Below are 20,335 nucleotides of genomic sequence, written 5' to 3'. Positions count from 1 at the left end.
AAACTGGTCAGAAAGTGAGAAGGAAGGAAAAAAAAGAAAGAAAACTTTCCAAACATAGCATGAGTGGTGAGTAAAGAAAACCTTGCTTGAGCTTAAGATAGAGGAGTGAGAAAAAATTTTGTTGGGGCTAGAGAGCAGAGAACCCAGATTCAGTCCCCAGCACCCACATAGCTGCTAGCAACTGCCTGTAATTCTAGTTCTAGTGTATCCAGTGCCCTCTTCTGGCTTCTAAGGGCACTGCATGTACATGGTGCAGAAAAGCACATGTAGGCAAAACACACATACACATAAATTAAAAATAAATTCATCATTATTAAAAAGAAAAGATTCTGTGTGCTTTTGAAAAATGAAAAGCTCAGCCGGGCGGTGGTGGCACACGCCTTTAATCCCAGCACTCGGGAGGCAGAGCCAGGCAGATCTCTGTGAGTTTGAGGCCAGCCTGGGCTACCAAGTGAGTTCCAGGAAAAGGAGCAAAGCTACACAGAGAAACCCTATCTCGAAAAACAAAAACAAAAAAAAAAAAAAAAGAAACAAAAGAAAAGTGAAAAGCTCATTTGTATTTGTATGAGATTTCTCTGGCTTCGGGGTTAGAGTAGGGACTCAGGAACAGAGGCAGGTAGACCAGAGAGGAGGTTACTAAGGCTTACAATAGTTATCTGAGAATGTTCATTTATTCGCCATCCACCTACATTATGTACTTCAATTCCAAAGTCTAGTCTTTGTAGCATGTGCTTGATGGTGCAGTTAAACCCTGGCATGTCTAAAAATGAGGTCCAAAATAGTAGGAATATTAGACATGTGATCCTTCAGAGTTAATAAGAAAATATAAAACCACAAAAGCTTATATAGATTTTGATATTGAGTGTACTAGGATTGAAAATCACAAGCACATTATTATGTGAGCACCCTATGGCTTCCTATAGATCATAAGAACTTCATTGCCTTTCTCATCTCCAGACTAACATCTCCTGCAAACCTTCTAAGCTGAGCAGAAGCCACAAGCTAAATTGCCAATCCTTACGGCCAAGTGAACATTTCATGGGGTTGCTAGCATGGAATGTAATTGTTTTTTATAATGGCATGAGGAACAAATTCAATTTTTTTTCTGGCATAACAGTAACACTCATTACAAATAGATCTATGTATATACAACAATATTCTGTACACCAAAACAATGCTTCCTACAAACATGATAATGTTGATTGCTCTTAGAGTTTTCAACGGCCTCAGAACAAGTGTTGTTCTGTAATCTCTTTATCCTCTACATAAAAATTCCTGAGTACAAAAAGAGATCAAAGAAACTGTCTTTCTAACTGAATTTTAAACTCATTTATCTCATGACACGTGTTAAAATGGCAATGAAGCCATTATTCAAACCCAGTGGAGAGAGACTGAACTCTAGAACAGAAAAGTGCAAAGGTGCTGACTGGGCGGTGGGAAAACACTGTACATGAGGCAGGTGGTTAGTCAAGGTGATCGGGCCATCTGTGTTTGCTAATTGGCACTGATCTAAGTTAGCTTTTTACCATACACAAAGGCCAGAAGATAGGCATGCTGAGCTCATTGGCGGGTACATTTCAAAGGCATGGATGCCAGATTCTTGAGAAAAACATTTCTCTGTTGGAAAACTAGCAGAATGTTCGGATAAGATTGAGCTCTCAAAAGTTCCAAGAAAAAAAAATTACAATTGCAAATTTTGTAAAATAGATGATGTGTGGCTCTAAGAAATTGGGAAGGGAGGCCTATACAAGTAAGAGGAGAGCTTGTTGTGGGATATTTGTACACTGTGTGGAGATGTATTTGTTGTGATTGGTGTAATAAAAAGCTGAATGGTCAATGGGTAGGCAGGAGGTATGGGTATGATTTTCTGAGAGAGAAAGGAAGAAGAGGATTGTGAGCTAGCAGCCCAAAGAAAGTCTGACTACAAGAGCTCTGTGCCTTTCAGATAACATAATTATCCCTGTTAATGAAACACTTACAAAATTTATCTTGTACTTGGTAACAAAAAAGGAGTGCCATATTCTTCAGAATTTGAGATGTAAGTGTTGTATTTTCTGATCAGAAAATATAAGTAGACAATTTAAAAAAACAAACAATTTTCTCCCCAAAATGGTACTTATTGGTTGGCTATTTGGTGTTGATTATGGCACAGTAATGTTGGAAAAGACTGTCTGTGTTTTAAGTTTTTGCTTTATTCTGCCTTTTTGCTGCTATGAGTTTTTCTGAAAGTCATATTTTAAACTTTCTGTTGCTTTTCTGTTTCTAGTATCAAAATGCTATATTTTTAATAAACAAAATTTCCATTATATAAATGAAAAAAATGACAACCAAGAAATGCCAGAAGAAATAAGATGAAAGCTGACACTTCCCTTAAATGCCTAAATAAAAGTGATAACCAAAGCAGAATGTAAATTATCCAGGAAATAAAAAAAAAACTTTCTAGACAAGGATAGAGATGATAAGATAAATGTTTTTTATTATTTAATCAAGATTTGAAAGTAAGTATTTGAGAAATTAGGGGAAAAGCACAAAAAATCCAACAAAAGCAAGTAAGAATATATATATATATATATATATATATATATATATATATATATATAGAGAGAGAGAGAGAGAGAGAGAGAGAGAGAGAGAGAGAGAAGCTGAAATTACTAAAAACTTTAAGTCATGAGACACTATGAATTAAACAAACATTGATTCTCATAAAAAACCAATAATAGAGATGATTAGTAGAAACAGAATTAAGAAAGAAGGGGAATAACAAAATTCCATCCTTAATAAAACATTCTATAATAAATGAGTTAGAGTATTATAAGCAAAGATTGAGATAGAGATTTATGAGAGCTGTATTCATTAGCAACATAAACATTTTATACTTACTGTGTGTTTATTGTCCCAAGCCCTTAGTCTATACTACTAATTTAACATCAAAATGTTAATACTTTGACATATACTTAACCATTTTACATATAAAAGCTGAAATAAAGTTATACAATGTATTTATGTAATAAATTTGGAAACACAAAAGATAATATCTAATACAATGGTAATTTTTCAATAATGATTCATAAGGAATAAAAATATTAATAAGCCAAAACCACAGGAGACCCTGGGAAGGCTATTAAGAAAAATTTAATAAAGATAATTTGCAAAAGTTTCAGACACTGGCAGTTTTACAAAAGAATTGTCTAGTTTTTAAAGAAAGGACCATTTCTCCATTGCCATGTTGTGTAGTAGAAAGTTTATGCCTTTATTATGAAGCAAATAAACTCATAATCACAATCAATTCATGAGAAGAGGAGATTGAAGCCAGAGAGGAAGTTCAGGAATAGGGATCTTGAAGGCAAGCAGCTCTGCTTTGTGTGTGGGCCATGCCTGGCAACCAGGTCTGTCTGGGCCAGAGGGAGAAATGTCATTGGTTCTAATAGCAGATGGCCAGAGGCCAGAAAAATGGTGATGAGCTCTGGTTTGTGTTCTAGTTTCTCCTTTAAAAAAAATCCTTTTTCTCCTCTTATATAACAGCTTAAATGAGGTGAGCAGTTTGGAAGCTATGAGTGATCAGACACTTCATTGACACTGTGATGGAGAGGCACATGAAAGTCTCTTGCATGGACCAACTGAACAGACTGGCTCACCCCAATGCCACAACCAAGGCAGTTTTATTAATCCTTAGAATGGGATCCTTGGTGCCATCCTTTTGTTCTGGCCCATTTCTGCTCTAAAGGAGCTCTACTTTCTTCATTCCTCTTAAACTGTATCTTATGATAGAGTTCCTTCCTAAAACCCACCCTTCCACTCATTGCCCGTGAAATTTATTCTTCACATTCACAAAACAGAGAACACAGTATCTGTGGTATTGTATTCCCTCAAATATTGTGCATGCTAAGAGACTTATCTGGGGTCAGAGACAGAGCAGCCACAATATTAAACATAAAAGATAGGCAGTGGTAGCACACGTCTTTAATCCTAGCATTCCAGAGGCAGAAATCCATGTGTTCAAGGATACAGTCAGGCATGGTGACTCATCATGCCTTTAATCCCAGAAAGCCAGCCTTTAATCCCAGGGAGTGATGGCAAAAACAGAAAGGTATATAAGGCGTGAGGACCAGAAACTAGAAGCATTTGGCCTGGTTAGGCATTTGGCTGATTAAGCTTTTAGCTGGTTAAGCTTCAGGCCAAGTATCCACTGTTCTGGGGTGGTTTTTGTAGCTACTAACTGTCAGGGATTCTAACTCACTGAGCTATGCTCATCTAAGTCAAAGGCTCCATCACACCCAGTGATGCCCCTCTCTCCCTCCTCCAACATCAATTTATTTAGCATGAAAAGACTAAAACAATTTTTGAAAAAAACTAAATTCAGAAAATGTTCCCATCTCACTTTAAAAACTTACTATAGTGTTTATAATAGAGTCCAGGTCCATGTTTTGATGGTTTACTGCTACTCTTTGAGTCTCTGAGACTTGTGCCTCACTTTTTCTCTTCTGCTTCATATGGGACCAAGCTGATGAGAAGGCCTGAACTCCTTCATTCGAAAGGTATCAGTAGGAGACTCAACCCTATACCACAGTAAAATCTCAAGCTTGTCTGCTTGCCTTGCTCACTGAAGCCATTACAGGCCCACTTAAAAAGCCTGATTGGCTCTCTGAAATTTGATTATATCACTGCAAAAAGACTTATCAACATGTATCCTTTTTAAACAAACATTTGTGGTAGATATTTGTTTTATAAGGTTGCTTACAACCTATTTGCTGTTTACAACATTGATTGCCATAACATACATACCCACTTTTATGACACCTGGGTCAGCCATGGAAGAGTGAATAATGTAAGATTATAGCTATGTATCTCTTTAGGTTTCAAAAGGTGATTACATGGGAAATCCAAAGCAAAAAGGTTGGTTGTTACATTTTTCTCTTAAAGGCAAGTTAAACAAACTAGATATGTGCACAGTAGGACAGCAATTTAAATCTTGAGTGACCCTAAAATGTATTATTAACTTTGGCTGTGAGGTACAACAAAAGTTCTAATCTCTTAGGATGTAAGAGATATTTTTCATAATAACCACAGGGTCTATGGAACAGAAAGGGTTATTCTTAATTTGGAGGCTCCAAGATACAAGTCTGATGTAGTAAAGTTTGAGAAAGTTTGATCTTTTTGGGTAGAGATTGAGTGACTTAATGTACATGCAGGTGTTTCTAAAACATATTACAGGACAACCTTAAAAACTATAGGTTGGGTAGGCAATTAATTTCTGCTCTATATGTAGAGTGCAGGGCCAACTTAAGAAGGATGTAGGAAGACACCCATCACTCCATCCATACTGATTACTTCCAAAGCTGGGGAATAGGGACTGAGGTGGAGAAGTTGCTGACTGAATAGCCAGCCATAAGGCCTGGCTCTGGGTTTGAATTCTTATCTGTGTTAACAGAAAATGACATAGTAGAGAGAGAAATGGAACATCAAATTTATTTCAATTTTGGCCAAAACTGGTGAAACAAAAATTCTCAATTTGTCCATATCTCATTTCATAGCAATGTTACAACATGTTTGCATGTGTGTGTGTATGTGTGTGTGTGTGTGTGTGTGTGTGTGTGTGTGTGTGTGTGTGTATCTTTAAACTCAAAAAACATGAAGGTAGTCATTCTTCTAGGAGATAAGCTTTTCTTCTTGCAGCAAGGATCTTGTAGGTAGTGTTCTTGTAGAAGTTCCACCTGAGCCCTGGCATCCATATACCCAAAGAGTCTGGGATGAGTAGGTGGAAGTCCCACCTCTCTCTCTCCCCAAACCCTTCTCCCTCAGAAAGTCCACCAAACAGCGGCCCCTCCCCTCAGAAAGTCTGCCAGAGGTCAGCTCCTCCCCTGGTGGCTGCTCAAGACCACACCTACAGATTATTTAACTCCTGGTAACCACATTTGCCATGTGACTCCTCCACTGCCTTTCCAAGGGTCACCCAGGATTGCTTTGCTCTGTTCATTAAACTTGGATTTATTAATTCAGTTTGATTGGCTTATTATATCATCGGTGGCAGATACCTAGGAACTGGGGATTCACAACTCACTAGGTAGTTCATCTTTATCCCTAGGATATAATTTCCCAGGTGAATCTCAATTCCCAGGTCCCCATTACAAAGTTATTTACTTTTTTTATATGCTTGTACTATTTGTAATTTTTGCTATATACATATGATACATTTGTAATTTTAAATAGTAAAGAAAATTATTACATGTCTTTAATTAGTAAGAAAATTCCAACAAAATGATAACTTGAATTTCAAACATTCATTTAGACCCATGCAACTGAAAAGATGTGTTGGCATGAAGGTTTTAATCTCTCTATATATACTAGAAGCACATGAACTATTTTAAAGGGTAAAAACAAGACTACAGCAGGCATAATGAACACCTTTAACAAAGCTAGAATCAGCTTGCTACCTATTGATTGCAATTAGAAACAGAAACTGTCAAGAGTGGTGTCAAACTATGTCTCAAGATACTCCTTCTCTTTGATTTCCAATTGTGTTCTCGTTGCTGTCTTCACCTTCTATATACTTCCTTTCTGGAAAAGCATTAAACACCCAATGACACCATGACCTCCCATCCTTCAGCCTCCCAAAACAATCTCAAATAAGATCTAGTGCTGGTACAATAGAAATTCACCATTCTCAAAGATCTCATTATCCTCTTTCAAAATCAGGAACAACTAAGCTATCTTTTCAATGAAAGTAAAACCCTAGAAGTACACATCTCTGGTGAACCAGACAACCACTATCATTACCTCCCTAAGGACAGGGCAAGTCAGGTTTATCATAAGCTTCAGCTCTGATACCTAAAGTTTGTTTGGTATTGAATATTGCTACAACAGGAAACATATTAGAGACCAAAGAAATCCACGTGTTGATGATGGTTGCTCCAGCCAAGTGACTGTTTGATTATGTTATTAAAAGCTGGTTTTAAAATACTGCTTCTCCTTTCCAAATGCCTCTCTCATAAAGCAATTTTTGTTTTGCAAATGGGAAGCATTTCAAGATACCTGGGAAGTGCTTCCTCTGTACAAAGAAGCACTCCCTATATAAATGTGCCCTGTTCTAGTCATTGGCAGGAAATGACCAAGTTATCAGAACAAAATGGTCTGAAACAAACAAACCTCTCTACAATCAGTCACCAATTATTCTTTATTAGCAGGAGAACAAATGAAATGTGAGTTCCTCTTTGTTGGCATTCTTGGAGTACAAACCAAAGAGGCCAAACTCCTCTAAATGAATAAACAAACCCCTGCTATGCCATTCCCTCGCCAAAGTTCAGCTGTTTAATAATATGATCATTATAAGAAACTTTTAAAGTTTATTTTTTTCTCTATATTGCAGATCAAAACTTAGGGTTATATTTTGTTCTATTGGAATTATTTCAAGTTGTGAAGCTTATTTCCTTAGATAGAACTTGTTTTGTTTGTTTGTTTGTTTTCTTCTGAACATCTGATGAACTCATCACTGAGAAAAAAAATCTGAATTTATCTTAAGGCTGTGGAAAGCAAGAACCAGGACTCAACTGCTTACTTGCAAGTATATGTCCTCACCAAGGTAGAGTTAGATGTCTGTTTGTAAAGACATTGGCTTTATTTCCTGAATCAAGAGTCAAGTGTTTCTTTTCTACATCTTCAATCTAACCCAGCCAGTAAGACACCAACAGACAGATTTCTATACAATGAGGCATGTTTTCTTAAAGCCTACCCCTTGGTTAATTATAAACCGTACTACAAGGGTAGTACAGGATTGCCTACATCTGTTACTCAGGAATAAAACAAGTATAGTCTTCCAAACAAATTCCATTTCCAAGGCAATAATGATTAGAATGTGCTTCCTACCCAACCCTGACCACTATGTTAGATTTGTTTCAAAAGTCAGTTGTCGCCGGGCAGTGGTGGCGCACGCCGTTAATCCCAGCACTCGGGAGGCAGAGCCAGGCGGATCTCTGTGAGTTCGAGGCCAGCCTGGGCTACCAAGTGAGTTCCAGGAAAGGCGCAAAGCTACAAAGAGAAACCCTGTCTCGAAAAACAAAAAAAAAAACAACAAAAAAAAAGTCAGTTGTCATGAATATCGATTCATGCCCCAAAGTCAGGATGTCATAGTGTGGATGACAAGACCATGATGATTCCTAACAAGCCTCTGGCTTCTCTGTAGATAACCTATATTCTAATAGTTCTAGGCTATTTCCCTGTATATTAGAAAACATAGGTAATTAGTATGCACTCATGAGAAATACTTAAGAATTATAGTTGAATCAATTTTAAAATAAACATTAAATGAATCATTATATATTTATTAGATATGATTGTCATAGAATGAGAAAAATAATAGAAGCATAAATATTACGTGATACTCAGGTGGATGAGTAAATCATGACTAAAGGCACATGCATTCTATACTGAAATATCAAACAGCTATGCCCTTCCACAGTCTCCAGTAATGTTGATGCATCTTCCTCAGCATCTCAGAAAACTGTCTTCAATATCTTGATACTGGTGCTGCCTTCAGATAGATAGAGCATGTTCCATATCTGATTCTGTGACTTTTCCCCTCTGTGACACATTTGAATCAAGTTTCTCTGAGGATCATCTACTTTATTGGGATATCAAACATAAATCCAACCCAGCCAGTGTGTTAAGGAAAGTATGTAACTGTATGGGTTACAGGGAAGTAGAATTCCTATTAATTATGGAAAACAGAACAACCAGACAGTATATCAAGAAATTTGAGTATGTCGTACAATCTTTCATTTCATATGCCAAATAATACATTCTTTGTTTCCTATCCACTCCTCTCCAGTTTTTCAGAAACAATGATAAAAATTACCACAAAGTCAAAGCCTACATTCCATTTTGAAGAAAGCAAAGGAGACACATACTGTGTTTCTAATGTTTCCTTCTTCAAAGGAAATGTGTGGCAATCAACGAATACATGTTAATGAAATTTGGAAGTGAAGTCTGTGGGAGGTAATTAAGATTACATAAGGTCATGAGGATGGGCATTATGATGCCTATTATTGGTTGTCAACTTGATTACTTCTGGAATTAACTAAAACCCAAATGGCTGGACACACCTGTGAGGGATTTTTTTAATTAAAATATCTGGATGCTTGAGGTGGGAAGACACACCTTTAATCCAGATCTCATGAGGTGGGAAGACCCACGTTTAATCTGGGCCACACCTTCTGCTGGCAGCCTTTATAAGCACATGGAAGAAGGAAGAGTTTGCTCTTCACCTACTTGCTCTCACTCTCACTAGCAAGTCCATTTTTTTCACTTGAATTACAGTCTACTTTGGGATTCCAATGTATGCTGAAGACCAGATGCAACATCCAGCCTCATGAACTGAACAGGTGCTTTTGCAGCAAACTGATTACTGGATTCTTAGGCCTTCTCTTGGTTGACAGCTATTGTTGGACTAGTTGAACCACAGCCTGAAAGATATAAATATATATCTTATGTGTGCGTGTGTGTGTATTTTCTTTCTATAAGTTCTGTTTTCTTAGGGTCTTACCAAGAGGAGGAAAGAAACTCAAATTTCCTTGTCTTCTTGTCTTGCCATATGATGTCTTCTATCACATTATCATGTGGCAAGATTGCCCTTGCCAGGTGATGGCACCATTCTCTTAGATTTTCTAGTTTTCTTGAAGTATAAATTAAATATATCTCTATTCTTTATAAATCACCTGTCTATGCACTCCTTTTTAGCAAGAGAACAAGGCAAAAGAAAATGAACTCAGAAAATGTACTTTCTCTAAACCTCCATAAAGCTATTTAAAAAGAATTCTCTAAAAATTCTTACACTATGGCCAGACCTCAGATGACTCTAGACTTCTACAATCAAGACCTTCCCAAATATCACTTTCCTTCAAGTTCTCCAGGAGTGATTCCAATAAACATCCAGAAGTTCTGACATGCAGAATGGCTCCAGGGAATGATAAAGAAAACAACTGAATGTGTACCATGTCCTAGAAGACAAATAATATAGAAAAGAAGCATCTACATGATTCAGCAAGGAAGGAGTTAATGTTGACCTTAGAAAGAAGGCATGTGTCAAAAATAACTGGGCCATCTGATCTATAATATTAGCTACCAGGGTTCTAATCTAATCTAATTAAGGCACTAATCCTTAGTTCTGAGATACACACAGAAAAGCTTCCAGGGAGACTCTAAAGGGGAAGATTCTGTTGTTGTGCTGCATGGTGATAGATGACTCGGGTTCTGTAACAAGTTTTGCAAGTGGGAAAACTTGCACATAAAAACCTTTACTTTTATTTGCTTTATTTTCCCATGGAATTCTCCTAAGAAAGGAATATCATGAAGATAAAAGTAGAGGTCCTTTATTTCATAATGAAAGTTGCTATAGCTTTTAATTTTTCAATTAAAATGAGGTAATAAAATCCACTTTTATATTTCTCTTGGTTTTATTTTTAATGATACATCTCTTTTTATATGGATGTATACCAGAAACCAATACATAGGCACAGCTGTCTTATATTTCTATGAAGCACTCGTGGAAGTTCAAAGGCTGATGGATACTATTCATACATCAGAAGAAGCATTTGACCTACTTCGGCCCATAAAGGACCTACAGAAAACTCTAGACAACTTTATAGTATGTACCAATGTAAAATTTGGGGAACTAATAAAGCTAGGGCTTTAATCTAATAGGTATAGTATTTGGTGAGTTAAAAGGAGTAAACAAAATGACCTGGAAACCAGTGTGTCTAGGCATATCTCCTTAATGGGAAAACAACTTCCCTCAAGTGTAGAGGTTAGTATCTTAGGGGACAGGTGCTTTTGCAGCAAACTGATGGCTGTTAAGTAAACCCTCTGAATAGCTCTTGCATGAGTCCCATTTAGTATAATGACAAATCTTTCTGCCTCAATATCAAGACATATCTGAGAGATGATTATAGAGCATCATCCCATGCTACTGAGTATCCCTGTGTACAGTTCTCTGCTGGAGGACTTAGATGAAAAGCCACCAGTCACAAAATTGGAACTTTTCTGAGCAAATTTTTGGGAGCAAGTGTTTAAAAGCTTTTTTTCAGTCATCTTCCCCCACAGGGCTAATTCCCCTCTCAAGTAAATGGAAAATATCACAATATGGAGGTTTGAACCAGGCTATAAAGTAGGTTACTCTGATTCTACTAAGTTCAGAGGGGTCAGAGGCAAGTATGTACGTGAGGAATGTATTTGCTACAAAAGACCAAACAAGGTGAGGAAACGAAAAAACAAGTCTGGAGGGATATTGAAAAAAATCTATTGAACTTTGACAAGAAAAGTATTTTCAGAAACATAATGCTTTTATCCATAAAATTCACAAGAATAGAAATGTATAACCTTTCAAAATCCCCAAGCTGCACAGATTCTTTCTATATTGAAATGCTCAGTGTTATAACTTCAAACTTCAGTGTAGTCTTCCAGTGACAGAGCACCCATAGCAAACAAAGGTGTTTAGATATGAATGATTCTGCAACATTAACATGATCTCTCTCTCTCTCTCTCTCTCTCTCTCTCTCTCTCTCTCTCTTCTCTCTTTCTGTGTGTGTGTGTGTGTATGTGTTTGTGTGTGTTCTTGCATACTATATGTGCAACTACACACTCGTGCATGAGCTTATGAAGGCCCAAGAATGGCATCAAAGGTCTTACTCTATTTTTTCTAATATAGGGTCTTTTATTAAACCTGGAGTTTACTCTTTGGCTAGACTGGTTGAGCAGCAAGCCTCTGGGATCTGCCTGTCTGGCCCTGCCCCGACTCTGAGTTTATTGACACATGAAATTCTGCCTGGCTTTTAACATGAATACTGGTAACATGAGCTCAGGTCTTACTCTTACATTGGCAAGCATCTGCCCAGCCCCACTTCACCACCATCTTTACTATTGTTACTTATTTTGATCTTAATACACTGTAGAACAACTTTTTTTCTTATCTTACCAAGGGATCCAGCATTCAATTCATGAGACTTTCATCCCAAGATTGAGATTCAGTAGAACAAAGATCATGTTATTTTTTGGAGGGTAGATACTTGTTTGTGACCTAGGATAGTATTAGATGTCATAAAGTAGCTGAAAATAGATAAACATCATTTGTTTTTGATTGATTGATTGATTGATTGATTTTACATTCAGGCCGCAGTTTCCTCTCCCTCCTCTCCTTCCAGTTCCTCCCCACATACCTGCTCTGTTCCCATCCCCCAATCCACTTCCTTTACTTCTGTTTAGGAAAGGGCAGGTCTTCTATGAGTATCAACAAAACATGGCATATCAAGTTGCAGTTAGACTCAGCACCTCCTCATGTATTAAGGCTGGTCAAGGTGACCCAGTATGAGGAGTAGGGTCATAAAAGCCAGTAAAAGAGTCAGAGACAGCCCCTGCTCCCACTGTTAGGAGTCCCACAAGACCAAACTACACAACTGTAACATATATGCTGAATGCCTAGGTCAGTCCCATGCAGGCTCCCTGGTTGTCAGTTCAGTCTCTGTGAGAATCTATGAGCCCAGGTTAGTTGATTCTGTGAGTTTTCTTGTGGTGTTCTTGACCCCTCTGACTCCTATACTCCTAGGATTCTCCTCTTCTGCAGGATTCCCAGAGTTCTGCCTAATATTTGCATGTGGGTCTGCTTCTGTTTCCATCAGTTGCTGGATGATGCCTCTCACCTCTCTCATGACACTTTGGGCTACCTTAAATGGCTACAAAGGCAAATGTAAAGGGGCAAATATTTAAAGAATTATTTGGATTTGGGGCTTTTACATGTTACCTGATAAGCATTAATACAAAATTTAAATGACTTACTTCTTATGAATCATTGAAGCAATTTCTGTCCTTTGACTAGGATCAAGGGTGATCTTACAAAAAAATAAGATAAAAGTAGATGATCTAGAGAAAATTATGATTTAAGCCAAGTTAAAATGTATTGGAAGAGAATTTATTTGGGCAAATGGGAGTAAGACCCATCTATTTATTTTTGTAGCTCGCTTGTCATTACAGAACATGATGGGCTGCCTCTTTCAAAGGAGAGTAGGACATTACTCCTACTGACTCTACAGGGAGCTGACTATACAGCCTGCCACTCATTCAATCAATAGATGTATTCTAAGTAAACATTATGTTCTCTATTGGACACTGGGATAGCATGATAAAGTAATGATGATTGCCAAAAGTCATACCACTATACCAAGGAATTGACAAAATTGGATTCCTTTGGTCAATTCCAGCCCAAAGGCTGTATCTCATTTATTTTTTATTTTATTGGAACACAGACATGTCTGTTCCCTTACTATGAGTTGAGCAGTTTCAACAGATGGTATGTAGTTCAATGTGCCCAAAATATCTACTCTCCAACCCTAAGTGGAAAAGGTTAGCAATATTTTAGCTAGAAAATAAATCAATAATAGATGTATAATTTCAAATGGTGATATACAGTCTGGAGTTAATAAACTGTGATGACAGAGTCTAAGGGCTAGACAGATACACTTAATAATTTCTCTCAGGATGATGCTTAAGATAAGATTAAATGTGAGAAAAGTTGACTATAGGAAATACAAGAAAATGGAGCTGACCCATCAGGAAAAAATAGATTTAAAAGAAAAATATCATTGCATCCTAAAACAGATCACAGAAAGTAAAACTTTACTCAAATGCTCATTCCAATAATTACTAGGGAATGAACTTGGTCATTCCTTTATACCTTAGTTTCCTTCTTTATACAATGTATATAATAATAGTCTGTATTTTATTAGACTTACAAAATAACTAATAGGTACATTATGTTTAGGAAAGTGATTAGTACACTATAAATAATCAAAAAATTTAGATATTAGCATCATTAATGCTATTCTTTATATTCTTTTTTTTTAAAGATTTATTTATTTATTATGTATACAGTGTTCTGCCTACATGCATGCTTGCAGGCCAGAAGAGGGCACCAAATCTCATTTCAGATGGTTGTGAGCCACCATGTGGTTGCTGGGAATTGAACTCAGGACCTCTGGAAGAACAGCCAGTGCTCTTAACCTCTGAGCCATCTCTCCAGCCCCTATTCTTTATATTCTTATTACTTCAAACACATGGAACAGAAAGATCTTGGCCCATTAAAAATGGATAAAGGGGAAAGTGTGATGAATTTAAGCAGAAAAAAAAGAGAATGACAAGAGACGGGATAGATGAACTAGACATTTTTCATAGCAAATTGCACTTAAAAAACATAATGGAAAGTCATTGAAGGATTTTGTTTTATCATCATGGTGCTTGGTATTTAAACATTACAGAGAATTTCCAGTTGTCTATAGAAAATACATTTGAAAAAATACAGGTGCAATAGAAAGATGCTGTTATAGTCCATGCAAAATCAAATGGCCATGTTGTAGATGTGAGGTGTGGAAATAGAGAAAACTGGATGAACCCAAAGCATCCTGAGATGATAGTTAGCTGAACTTAATGATGAATTTAGCATTCAAAGTGGAGGCTATAGCAGAATCAAGGACAGTCCTGGGCTTCTAGTATGAGCAGCAGGTAGACTAGACTGTCATTTCATGCTATCATGATATTTGTATGTACTATTAAAGTAAGAAAGACTAAAAGTTAAGGGGGCTAAAGCTGCAGGTGGGATATTCAAAACATCAAAAACAATTTGATGTCGAAATTTTTGTGGCTTATCACAATAGGTGTATTTCATATACTTTGTGTTCACCATGTACACCTTACATGGGGTGACAGGGAATTTGGTCAACGTATTCTCTTAAGAGTATTTTCCCAGATTGCCACATGCAAATATCTTAGAGAGGCTATAACTTCCAGATCAGGGCAGCAAGGTTGGGTTTTGGTGAGGACAGTGTCCCCATTTTACCCATGCTACTTTCTTGTTGTGTTTCACATAGAGAAGAATAAAAGGAAACTCTGATGTCTGTTAAAAGACATTGGTTCTATCAGACAAAGACCCCATAGTAGGTCCTCATTTAAGCTTAAATACTTCCCTACTCCAATTAAAAGCACAACAAAAGATAAAGATTCAATAAATGAATTTTGTGGCACAACTCAGTTCATATGACTCAGGGAACCAAACTGAGTAAGAATTAAATTTGAACGTGCACTTCCATAATCATAACAGCAGTGAGGAGAGAGTGTAGACAGCCCATAATGCTTGGACCATGAAGTTACACATGCTACTTCTACTCACATGTCATTAGCCAAAAGACATTATGACGTAATTTCATGCTTTATGATGAATGAAAAAAATATGACCTCCATGTTGTTAGAAGATGGAGAGAACATTTTTACAAATAGCACTTCATACTATTCTATCTTTCTGGACAACAAATATTCATTATTCTTATTCTCATTAATAAAACGCAGTTGATTTTCCCACCGAAGAAACAGCCCATACTCCACCTGCAAAAGGAACATAAGCTCAAGTTACAAAATCTAGGACTGTGTGGTTTTAAGTCAGGTCTCTGTGGCTCCTCTTGATCTATAGAAAGTACACATGCAAAGGGAAGGCTTATTTGTCCCAATGCAATCAATATGAAATTATAAAAGAAAGCAGAGAAAGCCTCTCTGCTCCTTTATTCAAAGAAGGAATGCATACATACACACACACATACACACACACACACACACACACACACACACACACACACACACACAATTTGTTCTTTGAAAATTCTGAAATCTCATTGGGAAGACATTTGAAAACTCCTGATTCTGGAAGTAGGAAATGTTCCTAGATGGAATTCCAGCTCTCACTTCGGGCACAGGTCACTGGTTTCCATGGCTCATGACCTGCTCTCTAAGAAGTTCTCCTCTTCTATTATTTTTTTTTTATTATAGCTGAAATAACACTGGAACACATATACCTTAGGAGATGGCAGCCCTCCCAGACAGCCACCAATTTCCAGATGGTTGGATGCTTTTCACACAAGCTTTTAAAGGCTTTTTTTTTAATTACATAATTCCATCTAATTTATCTGGGATCTACATTTGACACACCACCATAAAGTCATATTTACACATATTTTCTAACAGGAACATAGGTACAAATCTAGACACAGGTTAGTGACATTAAAACAATCAGCAATGCTATAATCAGTCCAATGGGAACCACATTTTACTTACCTACTTTACAAAGAATGTAGTAGAATATTTCAAATCCGGAAACATCAACTTCTCATCTTAGAAGAACTTTGACAACAGCTTCAAAGCCAAATGTGAAAGGCTTTTAAACACTTATCTATTTCTCATCAGATTGATTCAAGTCAGGTCCATGTACTTCCAGCCATACATAGAGGAACTCTCTAGACATTCTTAAGTGAGTTATTTTCATTTTCTTTCTCTCATGTCCCTTTCTTTTACTCTCTAATTAATTACCTAAATATGGATCGATTGTACTTTAGGGGAAAGATATATTTTTCTGACTTTTGTCTGAGTAATTTTGTGCCATTGAGAGGAATGTCTGGATCCCAGAAACCTGAGTCATTGTTCTGAAGTACTCAGTCCACTAGGATTTTGATACCATAGTTGTGACAGCCATACCTGTGATTTGATTCACCTTAGGGGTGTTTTCAATCACATTTGTTGCTCAAGAGGTTTTGGTGTTTTTTTGTTTCATTTCTTTAAAATGGGACTATGGAGAAACTGCGGTCTATACCCGAAAGTCTTTACAAGTCTGGGTTATATGCTTCATTTCCCCCTTTTTGCAAGTGGCCAATTCCTTTTTAAGGTCATTTGCTCTTTGTTGTACTATGTAACTAATAATGTCCCTCTTTCCAACTTTTATTCTTAGTGATATAAATCCACTGGGCATCAGATCTACCTTCCAAATGATTACAGGCAAGAGTATTGTCAAATATTTTGGCACCTGTAATTTATCCTTCTAGTCTCCAATAACAGCCTCGTCAATATCCATTTTCAAAGACAATACCTGAGCATTTGACTTTGGGTTTTATGAAATGTTATTACCAATTTCATATGTAGTAGTCTGGGTAATTATACATACTCACATAATTTGAGAGGTTTATTAAATCAAAAATCCATAAGAGACTCACAATTTATATCCAATGTGGGATGATAGGGTGGTATTGCTCTTGTAAACATTCAGAAACTCAAAAAAAGAAAACTGATGAGTGTTTCTCTCACATCATGGCTATCATTAAAAGGCTTTGAAGCTTCCACCTAAAAGTGATACTTTTAGAATTTGCAAGACAGCTAGAGAGCTACTAGAATTAGTGAAATAGCCCAACAACTTGCACTTAAAAAGCATTCTTTGGAAGATCCTCTCCTTGGTTTCTTCTTTGCTCTATAACCTCTGCAGATATTCTAAATGAAACACACACATCTAAAGCTTAAAAACTAACATCCACATATAAGAGAAAAGACACAGTATTTGTCTTTCTGGGTCTGGGTTACTTCACTCAGAATGATTGTTACCAGCTCTATCCATTCCATACAAATTTCACATCTCTTAACAGCTGAATAATAATATTATTACATTGTGTATATATACCGTATATTTATCATCCATTCATCAACTCATCAGTTTACAGATATTTATGCTGTTTCCAACTTCTGGATATTATGAACACAGCAGAAAATTGATGTGGATGAGTTAAGTGTCTCTGTAGCAAGATATGGAGTCCTTGGGTGTATGACCAAGAGTGGTATAGTTGAATCTTCTGGTAGATCCATTTTGAGGTTTTTTAGGAACTTCCACAATGATTTTCATAGTGTCAGTATGAGTTTACACTCCCACCAGTAATGCATAAGTGTTCCTCAGGTGTTTTAAATGCATTAGTAATTAATTCCAAAATAACAATAATACATAGGTCTCACATTAAGGAAAGAAGTAAAAGTTCTTCTCCTTGTAATTACTTAATGAAGAGTGAGTCCAGATTAGAACTCTCTACTTCACGCTCCCTGTGTCTTCTGTCCTGCCTGCTGCATGAGTCCGAATCTGTGCCTGCCTGAAGACCATCTTGTGACTCTGTCCTTTGTGTCTTTGAATATCCCTGTGTGTGCCTGTCTCCAACAAAGATCTTAGCTCTGTATTTATTGAATTACACTTAAAGCATCACATGGGGAAGTAACGGGATATTTTACAGAAATCTTTAACCTAGTTTTATAAGGGATGAAGTCACTGGCTCTAATTGATCCCAACTGAGCAGAAAACAAACAGTATTACAAACATCACTGTTATCACCTAATATCCATAAATGTTGTCTTTAACGTTATGGTGGATACTCATTTGAGAAGGTTGCTTTTAACCTCTATATTTCTGCTTTAAGCAAATGATGCACATTCACCATTTTGGATCAGGGGGATGGAAGAGTACATGACAATATTAAAGCTGCAAATTAGCTCAGGTTGTAAAAGTTGATTACATGGGAAATCCAAGACAAGTAAAGTTGGTGTACATTGTTCTCTAAAAAGTAAGTTGATCTAAAGTTCATGAGTTCCCACTAGCTTGGTTCAGTTGTCTCTTTAAGTTTCCCCATCATGATCTTGACACCCCTTGCTCATAGAATCCCTCTTCCCTCTCTTCTACTGGACTCCTGGAGCTCCAGCATGTGCTGGCTTTTTTGGAGCCCATTACCTATGGTGGGACACCTTGCACAGCCTTGATGCAGGGGGAGGACTCTGGACCTGCCTCAACTGAATGTACCAAACTCTGCTGATTCCCCATGGGAGGCCTTACCTTTCCGGAGGAGGAGGGAATGGAGGGTAGGTTGTGGGGGAAAGGCTGGAGGGACAGGAGGAGAGAAGAGATGGGGATCTGTGGTTAGTATGTAAAGTGAATAAAAAAGTTCATAATAAAGAAAAAATTTTAAAAAGCAAGTGGAACGAACAGACTGAGTACACAGTAGGATAGCTGTCTTAAGTCTTAAGTGACCTTAAGATGTATTATTAACTGTCTACTACAAGGTACAGCAAGTATCTTACAATGTAAGAGATATTTTCACAGTATTGCATTGCCACAGTCTGCCTTTCCCCACATCTTCTGTCATTTGTTTAGTTAATCTTGTCCATTCTGACTCAGGTAAAATGAAATCTCAAAGTAGTTTAAATTTTATTGGATGTACTTCATGAGTGGCACTCATATCTGACATTGCTAAAGTAGCCAAGGACCTGAGACTAGATAGGTCATAGGCTTAAGGGAAAATCTGCTGCTATTATTTTTCTAAACGAATAGCAATAAAACGACTCCTAATGACATACTTCTAAACCCATAGGGCAGTGCATATCTCAACCCTCATCATAGAAGTATCTTCTTGCAGTAGATGGCGATCAACAGACACCCACAAATGGACAATGAAGAGAAATTTTGGAACACTGAGCCTAAAGGAGATGTTTTCATCAAAACCCTCCCCTCAAGGCTCAGGGAGGCATGCTAAAGAGGTGGCAGCAATGCAGCAATGCGGCCAGGCGGTGGTGGCGCACGCCTTTAATCCCAGCACTCGGGAGGTAGAGCCAGGCAGATCTTTGTGAGTTCGAGGCCAGCCTGGTCTACAGAGTGAGATCCAGGAAAGGCACAAAGCTACACAGAGGAACCCTGTCTCGAAAAACCAAAAAAAAAAAAAAAAAAAAGCAGCAAGATTGTAAGAGCCAGAGGTGGTAGAAGACTCCAAGAAAACAGTGTTTTCCAGGCAGAACTGGACACAGAGACTGTGGCAACATCCCTAAGACCTGCACAGGTTCAAACCAAACAAAATCCCAGCATGGAGGAGGAAAAAATGGACACAAAGTCTCATTCCTAACCAAAAAGCTATTTGCAATTGATAGCTGCTGGGAAAGGGAAAATCAGTTTTCTCCAGTACAGTGACTCTAGGTAGATCAACCACACTCAAAGGTAGGTCCTGCACCCAGGAGCAGTTGGCCAACAGCAAACAGACTTGATGTTTTTCTGTGTGTTTTTGTTTGGGTTTGGTTTTGTCTTATTGTTTTGGTCTGTTTCGGGGGGGGTTTAATTTTAGGGTTTTTTTGGGGGGGTTGTTTTGTTTTTTGAGAGAGAAAGAGAAACAGAAAATGAAGTTGGGTGAATAAGGAGGTGGAGAGAATCTGGGACTACTAAGGGGAGGTGAAAGAATATGATCAAAATACACTGTACTAAACATTTAAATAAAAATATTAAATGCAAACATTTAAATCACAAAATAAGAAAGCATTCAGAAATGACATTTTTTTTCTAAATGTTAATTGACCCAAACAATTGACTCTGTTCAGTGTTAATGGGTCACTTTTGTTACATTACTAGAAAGTTGAAAATGTGAAACGTCTGTAAAACCACTAGTGACCACACACATCTTTGCAACTTAGACAC

This window comes from Peromyscus californicus, unplaced genomic scaffold (assembly GCF_007827085.1).
Source record: "Peromyscus californicus insignis strain IS unplaced genomic scaffold, ASM782708v3 Scaffold_18__1_contigs__length_77618521, whole genome shotgun sequence".
NCBI lineage: Eukaryota > Metazoa > Chordata > Mammalia > Rodentia > Cricetidae > Peromyscus > Peromyscus californicus.
The sequence above is the reverse complement of the archived record's forward strand: the minus strand, read 5'-3'. Positions refer to the sequence as shown.